At 41.4% G+C, this 11,483-nt stretch overlaps 1 pseudogene; it reads left to right on the forward strand.

Annotated features, from left to right (window-relative positions):
* The first annotated feature begins 1,396 nt into the window (after positions 1-1,396).
* On the forward strand, positions 1,397-2,719 carry LOC112606873 (annotated as a pseudogene).
* Positions 2,720-11,483: the final 8,764 nt, after the last annotated feature.

Here is an 11,483-nt window from a genome sequence, read left to right on the forward strand (position 1 = left end):
AGCCACTGAGCCCAGTCTAGTTTGGTTGCTTTTCAAAAATTCTTTTTTTTCCCCCCACAAATCTCATTCTTTTCAATCCAAATCCCATTCTTTTCAACATTGGGAGGGTGCTTTCAAGGATTAGTTTGTGTGGGTGTCTGTGTTGGAGGTTATACATTTACTTTTTTTTTAAAGCCAATCACTTGTGAATTTGATCTCACTGAATATCCTTGGGGAAAACCTACATCTTAGAAGTACAAAGGGAGGTGCAATGAGGTGAAGAGGCTCAAATGTATGAGAAAACAAAAAAATGGACTCAGTTTTCTTCTTTCTTTGATGCTTGGATTTGGCAGTGATCTGATTTAAACATTAGGAGAGAGCAGCAGATGGTATAATTTATATTCACATATAAAATGCTTTCCCAAGTGATTTGAAGGCCCTGGTGGATTTTAAACATTGTAATAGCTGTGATTATTTTGTTGTATTTTATAGACACATTGTGTTTTGGTCATTCCTGATTGATTTCTTCTCAATTCTAAAAGCAGCAGTGCTAAGGATAGGCATCTCCCATTTAGGAGATAGGGAAAGCAGGATAGAGGAGATGATTAAAAAATAGATTTACCCTAGGAGACATCAGCACAGGTCACTGCATCCTGAACTGAGAACAGAGACCCTGAGAGCCCAGCCTGATGGAATTTAGTTCATTCTCAACAGAAAACAGATACGATTACAGTGGAGGTCAATAACCGAGTTGTACCAGCTGCGGGATTTGTAGCTTCCTGCTGACTGACGGGCCTCACCTTTCCAGATGAATTTTCTTTGCTTATATTAAGTCTCTGCAGAGAGGATTTTATTGCTGTCTGTGGAGGTAGAGAAGTTAGGCTTTTCAGTTTGGACCTTATGATTCTAAGTGAAACCTCAACTGACCTTCTTAATTAATATCTAGAAGAAAGAGCTGTTATTTTGGAGAAACCCTCAAGCTATTTCAGAGAGGGAAAATCAGGATACCATGAGGTGCCTCGTCTTCCACAGGGAGAAGGTGAGGAGGATGGCACTGAGCTGGAACCTGGAGGCGAGAGCATTTTAGGAAACTGAGTCATAAAAATGACCCCACTGGATGTGCTTCTGGCAATGCTGCAGACCCTGGAATAAGCAAATATCTAAATAACGGAACAAAGTTTTCAGAGTTAGCAATCCCTCCTGTATGTTTTGATCTTAATTGTTGACTACCTAACTTAAAACATTTTATTGTCTCCTTTTATTCCCAATGTGATTAATGCTTATGATAAAATTCAGAAAGTCACAGAGGAGTCATTATCCTGTTTCTCTGTTGCACCGACCTCAGCATCTTGCCTGTGTCCCGCGTTTGTCCCACATGCCTATAGATTGATGTGTCCATTTCACGCCGATTTAAGAAATGGAAACTGAACAGCTAGAGGAAACCTTCCCTAACACTGAAACCAATGGTGAATTTGGTAAATGCCTTGCGGAAGATATGGAAGAGGGACAAGCATTTAAAAGATCTAGAAACACTGATGGCTGAATTATGTGTTGTGTTTCAGAGCAAGAATGCTTGGACAGTGATTGGAAAGGGAGGTAAGAATATTAAGGCTTTCTGTACAGACTACAGTGCCGGGGTTCTAGCCCCAGAGGGCAGTGGCCCCAAGTGCATGCTGAGTATCAGTGCTGATATTGACACCATTGGAGAAATTCGGAAGAAAATCATCCCTACCTTGGAAGAGTACCACCATTATAAAGGAAGCAACTTTGATTGTGAGTTGAGGCTGTTGACTCATCAGAGTCTGGCAGGAGGAATTATTGAGGTCAAGGATGCTAAAATCAAAGAGCTTCAGGAGAACACTCAAACAACAATCAAGCTTTTCCAGGAATGCTGTCCTCATTCCACTGACCGAGTTGTTCTTATTGGAGAAAAGCTCTGGAGTTGTAGAGTGCATAAAATCATCCTTGATCTTATGTCTGAGTCTCCTACAGAGGACGTGCACAGCCTTATAATCCCAATTTTCATGGTGTAACCTATTATATTACATGATGTAACATCATTACATTATGGTGGTTTTACAATGATGTCTGATGGCCACCTTAGATGCCTGGTGGGGTTTCCCAGGCAGGGAAGAGGTGCTTTGGACAGAATGTCTACCAGTCAGTGTGGGCATTCCCTGCCACTATCTAGAAGAGATTATTATGACATGAGTCCTTGTTGAGGACCACCTCCTCCTTCTTTTGGACAAGGTGCCTGGGGTGGTAGCAAAGCTGAGAATCTTCATCTTTCTTCACTACCACCACTGAGGGTAGGAGACATAAGGGCCTATGACAGAAGAGGAGGACCTGGAGATGGTTACATGGCATGGCTGGCTTCAGTGCTGATGAAACTTGGGACTCTGCAATAGATACATGGAGTGCATCAGAATGGCACATGGTTTAGGAGCCACAGAGTGGCTCCAGATATAGTTATTCCTATGCAGGGGATTGTGGCTCATATCGTGGACCTATTATTACTACACAAGGAACTATTCCCAAAGATTTGGTTGGATCTATTATTGGCAAAGGTGGTCAGTGAATCAAACAAATCCATCATGAGTTGGAGCTTCAATTAAAATTGATGAACCTGTGGAAGGAGGTGAATATTATTAGATTATTATCATTTAAGAACATAGGACCAGATATAGAATGCACAGTATTTGCTGCAGACAGTATGAAACAGTTTTCTGGAAAGTTTTAACAAATACTAGTGAAGGACTGAAGGAGTCCTGCATCATTTTTTTTTTTTTAACCTGCTTCTGTTTAAAAAGCCATCATGCCTCTGCTTCACAGGTGTTAGCATTTGAGGTGTGGTGAAACCTTTGCTGTTCACCAGATACAATGTTTTAGTTCCTCACAAACAGGGTTGGGGGTGTAGGGAAGGGCTTGTAAAAACTAATGTGGAAATTTTGAAACAGCAGTAGAATGAGTGGACTTTATTTTGTGTTCATTGTTACTGGTTAAAAAAAATGTTCCCTGGTTTTAAAAAATGTTCCCCCATGTAATTTTTGTGAACACCTTACTTTGCAGCCAATGTAACATTTGAGGGGTGAGACAGGGAGGAAAAGTAGCAGTGGGCCACCATGTCCCTGGCATCTGTTCACAGCAGGGTGCAGAGTGTAAGCCTCTTTTGTAAGAAACGTTTTATGATTTTTAAGATAAATTTAGATAAACCTAAAATAAAGGGCCACAGAGGATGTAAAATAAAAGTGACAGACTCTCTTCTTGCCCCTCCCCCCTCCATCATACCCTTTAAAAGTAACAACTGTGAATTGTTTCTTGTGTTTACCCTACACGATCATTGTAAATAAAAAATAAGCATGTGTGTGCGTGTGTGTATGTTTGTGTGTTTAAATCATATTCTTTATATATTTCTACAGCTTGTTTTTTAAAAAAATTAACACTACATATCAGGCATTGCTCTACATCATTAACTATAGATTTAAATGGTTTATTTAAAAAGTATTACAAATTATTACAGTGCATAAATGTACTATTACTTACTTCCATCCGTTATTGATGAGCATCTGGGTGGTGGTGAGGAATTTTTTCTTTTTCTTTTTTTTTTTTTTGAGACAGAGTCTTGCTCTGTCGCCCAGGCTGGAGTGCAGTGGCCGGATCTCAGCTCACTGCAAGCTCCGCCTCCCGGGTTCACGCCATTCTCCTGCCTCAGCCTCCCGAGTAGCTGGGACTACAGGTGCCCGCCACCTCACCCGGCTAGTTTTTTGTATTTTTTAGTAGAGACGGGGTTTCACCGTGTTCGCCAGGATGGTCTCGATCTCCTGACCTCGTGATCCGCCCGTCTCGGCCTCCCAAAGTGCTGGGATTACAGGCTTGAGCCACCGCGCCCGGCCGATTTTTTTCTTTATCCTGTTAAAAAACTGCTGTCATTGCAAACAATGGTACCCTCCACATTTTTGTGCCAGTTCATCTGAGAGACCTGAAGACCGGAGCTGGAAGTATCTTCAGAAGAGGTCAGCAAGTTCAGTTTCCTCTATTTGCAGGTGAGAAAATTGAGGTCAGACAAAGAAGAGAAGTGATTTGCTCAGGATTATACATTCCGTTAGGGTTTCACCATGTATATGATCCTGATCTCTTGACTCCAGAATCCTCTGTGTGTTGGAATTTAAATATAAGTGACTGTTGAATGTTCCTTGAAATAAGTAGTCTGCAGACTGGGTTTTCCATTCTTCCATTGTATAGTTTTCTGCTGGGGCTGCTGCATAGAGATGTGTATTCTGTGCACTGCATAAAAACACTCAGACTAATAAGAGGTGAACGAGGGCTGAAATGGAAGGTTTGCTTCATTTGTTAAGCCCTGAATCTGGTCTCGGTGCTACATCTGAGTGAACTTTCCCAGACTGAGCACCTTTCTCAAAATTACCCAAAGGCACGATGCAGGCTAGCAGAGGTCTCATTTCTGGGATTTGACTTTAAAACAGTAATGCAGCTTGTTGTGTCTTATGCAATGCTGTTAATTCCAGTGGACACAGAATTCCACTGTTGTTCACACTTTCTTATCTGGTCTTCCTGATGACTGACAGTTTGCATTTGATAGATAACTGGGTGGAATTAGGGCCACAGGATACGGTCACAGGTGGGTTAAATTTAACAGCCAAGTGTGGCTGACAGAGAGGCCTCTCATGGGCAGAAGATGTTATTTACTGTTTTGTGGTTTCATACTCAGCTTTCTGGAGCCAGTGATGTTCTCCCTGCCTTGTGAAGCAGGGACACAAGGGGCCCTGCTTTTTAGTTGGGAGGGGCCTCCTTTTCAGATAATTGGTAGCTTGGTGCTGTGCATTTCTCATTACCTATTTTCCCTTGTATTCCCCACTCTGCCCCTGACTATTGTAGATTCCCTCTTCAGCTGCTGGTCAACAGACTCATCTTGCATGACAACCATTCAGCTAAGGACAATTTGTCACAACAGCTCCAGAAAAGTTATTTCACTTTTTAAACAGATTCCCGTTTTTGTTACAATGACTTTTTTTTCTTTTTTTCTTTTTTTTAGAGTCAGGGTCTCACTTTCTGTTACACAGGCTAGAGTGCAGTGGTGTGATTTTGGCTCATTGCAGCCTCAAACTCCTAGGCTCAAGCCATCTTTGCACCTCTGCCTCCTGAGTACCTGGGACTACTGCATGGCACCATAGCAGGCTACTTTTGTTTGCTTATTCATTAGTTTTGTAGAGATGGGGTCTCACTAAGTTGCCCAGGCTGGTCTCAAACTCCTGGATTCAAGTGATCCTCCTACCTCGGGCTCCCAAAGTACTGCGATTACAGGTGTGAGTCACTTTGCCAGGCCGGTATGATGACTTTTTAAAGCAAAAACACACTCAAATAAAATGAACTCAAAACACACTAAATATAAATGTTATAAAGCATAGTGATATTCCAGGATTCCATCTGTAGGCATTTACTGGACCCAACAGTTTCTAGTCAGAGACTATATGGGACTTTTTGACTTGCACATCATTCTGAGTGACCTCCTATTTGTTCATATTTAAAGACTTTTTAAAAAGAGCAGTTTTAGGTACAAAGTAAAATTGAGAGGATGGCACAGAGATTTCCCATATACTCCCTGTCTGCAACATGCATAGCCTCTCCCATTATCAACATCCCCCACTAGAGTGGTACATTTGTTACAATCGACGGACCTACGTTGACACATCATATTCACCCAAAGTCCATAGTTTACATTCTGGCTTACTCTTGGTGTTGTACATTCTACAGGATTGGGCAAGTTTATGAAGACATGCATATATTTACCATAATAGTTTCATATAGAATAGTTTCACCACCATAAAATGTCTTCGTGCTCATCACCTATTCATCTCCCTCTCCTCTAAACCCTAGCAACCACTGATCCTTTTTTTTTTTTTAACTTTATTTCTTCTTAAAACAAAACAAAACAAAACCGGGAAACATGTGTAGAACGTGCAGGTTTGTTACATAGGTATACGTGTGCCGTGGTGGTTTGCTGTACCTATTGACCTGTCCTCTAAGTTCTTTCCCCTCACTCCACACCTGCAACCGGCCCTGGTGTGTGTTGTTCCCCTCTTTGTGTCCATGTGTTCTCAAGGCAACCACTAATCTTAAATTTTTTTAAATTGATGTAAAATATAGATGTATAATTCACTATCGTTACCATCTTTAAGTGCACAGATCAGTGGCAATAAATACCTTATTCTTCTCCCCCTCTTCACTTTCTTCTCCCCCATCCCCTTCTTGGCCTCTGGTAACCACCAGTCTACTCTCTATCTTTATGAGATCCACTTTTTTAGCTCCCACATATTATTGAGAACATGCAATGTTTGTCTTTCCGTGCCTGGCTTATTTTGTTTAAAATAATAGACTTCATTTCCTTCCGTGTTGCTGCAAATGACAGGATTTCATTCTTTTTTTATGGCTGAATAATATTCCATAGTATATACATACCACATTTTCTTTATCCATTTATCTGTGGATGGGCACTTAGGATGATTCCCTATCGTGGCTATTGTGAATAGTGTTGCAATAAACATGGGAGTACAAATATCTCTTTGACATATTGATTGCCTTTCTTTTGACTATATGCCCAGTAGTGGCATTTCTGGGTCTTATGGTAATTCTATTTTTAGTTTTTTGAGGAACTTTTATACTGTTGTTCATAGTGGCTATATTAATTTACATTCCCACCAACAGCGTATGAGGGTTTCCCTTTCTGCACATCCTCGTCAGCATTTGTTACTTTCGTCTTTTTTTGTTTTTTTTTTTTGACACAGAGTCTTACTCTGTCACCCAGGCCAAAGTACAGTGGCACAATCTCGGCTCACTGCAATCTCCACCTCCCTGGTTCAAGTGATTCTATTGTTGTGCCTCAGCCTCCCCAGTAGCTGGGATTACAGGTGCCCACCACCATGCTGGGCTAATTTTTGCATTTTTGGAAGAAATGGGGTTTCACCATGTTGGCTAGACTGGTCTTGAACTCCTGGCCTCAAGAGATCCACCCACCTCAGCCTCCCAAAGTGCTGGGATTAGAGGCATGAGCCACCACGCTCAGCTCTATTTTTGTCTTTTTATACAAGTCATTTTGACTGGAGTGAGATGGTATCTCATTGTGGTTTTGATTTACATTTCTTTGATGATAATTGATGTTGAACATTTTTCATATACCTATTTGTCATTCATGTCTTCTTTGAGAAGTGTCCAGATCTTTTGCCCATTTTTAAATGGATTTTTTTTTTTTTTTTTGCTATTGAGTTGGTTGTACTCCTTATATATTCTGATTATTAATCCCTTGTCAGATGGGTAGTTGCTAGTATCTTCTCCAATTCTGTGGGTTTTCTCTTCACTTTGTTGATTGTTTCCTTTGCTGCGTAGAAGCATTTTATCTTAATGTAATCCTAATTGTCTATTTTTGCTTTGGTTGGCAACCACTGATCTTTTTATAGTCTCCATAATTTTGCGCTTTCCAGAATGTCATGTAGTTGGAATCATACGGTGTATAACCTTTTCATATTGCCTTTTTTCACTTAGTAGTATACATTTACATTTCTTCCATGTCTTTTTATGGCTTGATAGTTCATTCTTTTTAGCACTGAGTAATATTTCACTGTTAGGATGTACCAGAGTTTGTTTATCCACTCACCCTTTGAAGGACACCTTGGTCGCTTCCAAGTTTGGGCAATTGTAAATAAAGCTGCTGTAAATATTTGTGTGCAGGTTTGTGTGTGGACAAAAGTCTTTAACTTCTTTGGGTAAATACCAATGAGTGCCCTAAAATGTTTTGCTTTGCATTCATAGGCCCAGTGAGAGGAAGGAGTGGGGGGTGGGGCAGTATCAACGAAAACTCTTCAGTGTGTTAGGTAGGAGCATTTTTTCCCCATGTTTGGAAATCCTCTTGCATTTGGACTTTTTTTTTTTTTTTACCCTAAATATATACTTCTGTGTAATAATTTTAAGTACAGCTCAGTGAAGCAAATGGTGTAGAAAGGAGAACGCACCTTTCCCAGAAAGGGCTCCCTCTCACCTGCCTCCACCCACCTCCTGCTGCTTTTCATCCTGTATAGTGTAAAATAAACCTTGATTGCACCATAGTTCATGAACTGACTGGATTTGGTTTTAGGTCTAACATTTAAGTCTTTAATCCATCTTGAATTAATTTTTGTATAAGGTGTAAGGAAGGGATCCAGTTTCAGCTTTCTACATATGGCTAGCCAGTTCTCCCAGTACCATTTATTAAATAGGGAATCCTTTCCCCATTTCTTATTTTTGTCAGGTTTGTCAAAGATTAGATGGTTGTAGATGTGTGGTGTTATTTCTGAGGCCTCTGTTGTGTTTCATTGGTCTATATGTCTGTTTTGGTATCAGTACCATGCTGTTTTGGTTACTGCAGCCTTGTAGTATAGTTTGAAGTCAGGTAGCATGATGCCTCCAGCTTTGTTCTTTTTGCTTAGGACTGACTTGGCAATGCAGGCTCTTTTTTGGTTTCATATGAACTTTAAAGTAGTTTCTTCCAATTCTGTGAAGAAAGTCATGGCATTGAATCTATAAATTACCTTGGGCAGTATGGCCATTTTCACAGTATTGATTCTTCCTATCCATGAGCATAGAATATTCTTCCATTTTTTTGTGTCCTCTTTTATTTCGTTGAGCAGTGGTTTGTAGTTCTCCTTGAAGAGGTCCTTCACATCCCTTGTAAGTTGGATTCCTAGGTATTTTATTCTCTTTGTAGCAATTGTGAATGAGAGTTCACTCGTGATTTGGCTCTCTGTTTGTCTGTTATTGGTGTATAGGAATGCTTGTACATATAGGATTTTTGCACATTGATTTTGTATCCTGAGACTTTGCTGAAGTTGCTTATCAGCTTAAGGAGCAATATCTCTCATTTTCAAATGGGTGTGGCTTTGGGAATTTCCTTGTCTGATTGAGTCAGAAGCAATTGAGCAATCCTGTCAAAAACGAAGTTTAGAAACGCACACATGTGATTTGCACTGGAATAAGTTAATACTGCTTTATGGTTTGATCAGGATTCTTGAGAAACAATGAGCACTGAGTGCCCAGATGGGTTACTTAGTGAGGCAGGTTAGAGAAAGAAATATTGGAGCAATTGTAGAGAAAGAGGAGGGAAGAAGGCAGGAGGAATGCAGAAAAGCCTTCAGGAGGAACTCATCAAGGCTGTCAGGAGCACGACTATGAAAAACTGGAAAGCTGTGGAGCATGAGAAGGAAAAATGCATGGAGTAGGGTTGGTATCTGCCCAGGAGCAAGATGGGCCAGTGTGGGAGATCTCTCAGGAAAAGGGAGGGAAGGCACCGGAAAGCATTAAGTTGTGGATATGTCAGGGAGGCCGTGGAGAGGCAACTCAGACTGAACAGGTGGTGGGATCCGGGCTTTGCTTTTCCAATGACAAAGAGACGTGAAGAGAGAGGGAGATAGATAGGTATATAGATCTATAGATAGAGAAATAGAGACACAGAGAGAGACAAAGACAGATGACAGATACACAGACTGAGAAAGAAAAAGAGAAAGAGACAAAGTGAGGGGAAGTGGAGGGAGGAAGAGAGAGAGAGAACAGAAACACAATGAAGACTGAGGCAAAGAGACACAGAGAGAATTAGAGTATCCGAGTTCCTCTGAGGAGAGGAAGATGTGATGGAACCAGGAAATGAAGCCTATTCACAACCAGACTGGAACAAGAGCCCTGCCAAAACATCATCTCCTAAAGAGAAGCATGCCCTAGTTGCCTGTTGGCCCTTGGATTCTGCACGCTGCAGGTTACAAACTCTCATTCTCCAACTGACCAACTGCATAGACCTCAGGCTAAGGAGATACGAGTCACAGAGGCACTAGAAAGACAGAAAGATGTGAGAGGCAAGGGAACTGGGGGTTTGGTCATAAGAGGGAAGCGCACAAGCCAGCCAGCCAGCAAACCTTTTCTCCTTTGATAGAGGTGGCAAGAAGGTCACCACTTTAAAAATACCCCCAGAGCCCTGCATGACTAAGTTTTTTGAAAAGAAAAAGAAAAAGAAATCAAAACCTATTATTAAGGCAGACAAAGGGGTTCCTTCTTTCTGGGTGTAGGTGATGTTGGGGATCTTCTTGTTAGATTTTGGGAGTTCAGGTTTCTTTTGCTTCGCTTGCTACACCAGCTGCCCTCTTTTGCTGCCTCTATAAAGTGACAAGTCAGAAACGTTACCAGGGATAATCCAGTGTTTTACTTCATTAAGATGTGGCTTAATGTGATGGCAGATCCTGCCACTCCCAGTTTCGGTGAGTGGGTGAGATGTCCCACCGCGACTCTCCTGCCGGGTGAGTCCATGAGCTTTTCCTATCCTAGCTGCAGACAGAGCTGCACTGAGACTGCAGACAGTGGCAGCAATTCCCTCATCAAATGGTCATGAAGAAGTGTGTCTTCCATTGCCTCACTTCTTATTTCAGAGGAAGAACGCTGGATGTTTGTAGGAACAAGCCATTTGTAGTTTTGTGAAAGTACGCACCTTCGATTTGAAAGCCTGTGTCATTTAGGTAAATTTCTGAAAGCGGGTACAAAGTATTATACCACATCTTTTGAAGCTAGCAGATCCCAAAAGATTGCTCAAGATGGATAAATATTTATATGTTTCGCCTGCAAGTGGTGAGAGGCTATTTTGTTTTCCGTGGGCCAGAAATCAGCAAAAGAAAGAGGTCTTGTATCCATTCACATTTTTGTATCTTCAATTCCCATGATCAATTAAAAGACAGCAAACTCTTATCCTGAATAGAAGTACAATTAGGTCCAATAAAGAAATCATCAAGTACTACTGAAGTGGAACTTGGTGGTAATTAGTTTTTTGATACATAAATACAATTTCCAAATGCAATTTGTCCCTAAGTCCAGGCCGCTGATTCAATTCACCATGTTTGCTATTAAAAGGGAATGTGCAGTAAGGTGCGTTCCAATTCCTCACGGATGCATCTCTCCAAGGAGAATGAAATGAGTTGGCTAACATCTGAAACAACTAGTGGGACACGGAGGAGAGATGCTGTGCAGCTCTCCTGGGATCCGGGGTGGAGGGTGTGCCTCCAGCGTCTCATTGGCATGTGAACCGTTCTATCAGGTAGCAAACTGACTTTCTCTGCTTTTTCTTTTCCCGTGTCTGCTTGTCTCTCTTTTTCTTTCTCTTTCTGACACTTCCCCTTCATTAGTTTATCTATATGTTTATTCATTTGTTTTTTTGTTTGTTTGTTTGTTTTTGAGAAGAGTCTCACTCTGTCACCTGGGCTGGAGTACAGTGGCACAATCTTGGCTCACTGTAACCTCCGCCTCCCGGGGTTCAAGCAATTCCCCTGCCTCAGCCCCGTGAGTAGCTAGGATTACAGGTGCCTTCTACCATGCCCAGCTAATTTTTTGTATTTTTTTTTTTTTTTGTAGTGGAGACGGGGTTTTACCAGGTTAGAGAGGACAGTCTCGATCTCCTGACCTCGTGATCCGCCCACCTTGGGCTC

The sequence above is a fragment of the Theropithecus gelada genome, chromosome 14 (assembly GCF_003255815.1).
Source record: "Theropithecus gelada isolate Dixy chromosome 14, Tgel_1.0, whole genome shotgun sequence".
Taxonomy (NCBI): domain Eukaryota; kingdom Metazoa; phylum Chordata; class Mammalia; order Primates; family Cercopithecidae; genus Theropithecus; species Theropithecus gelada.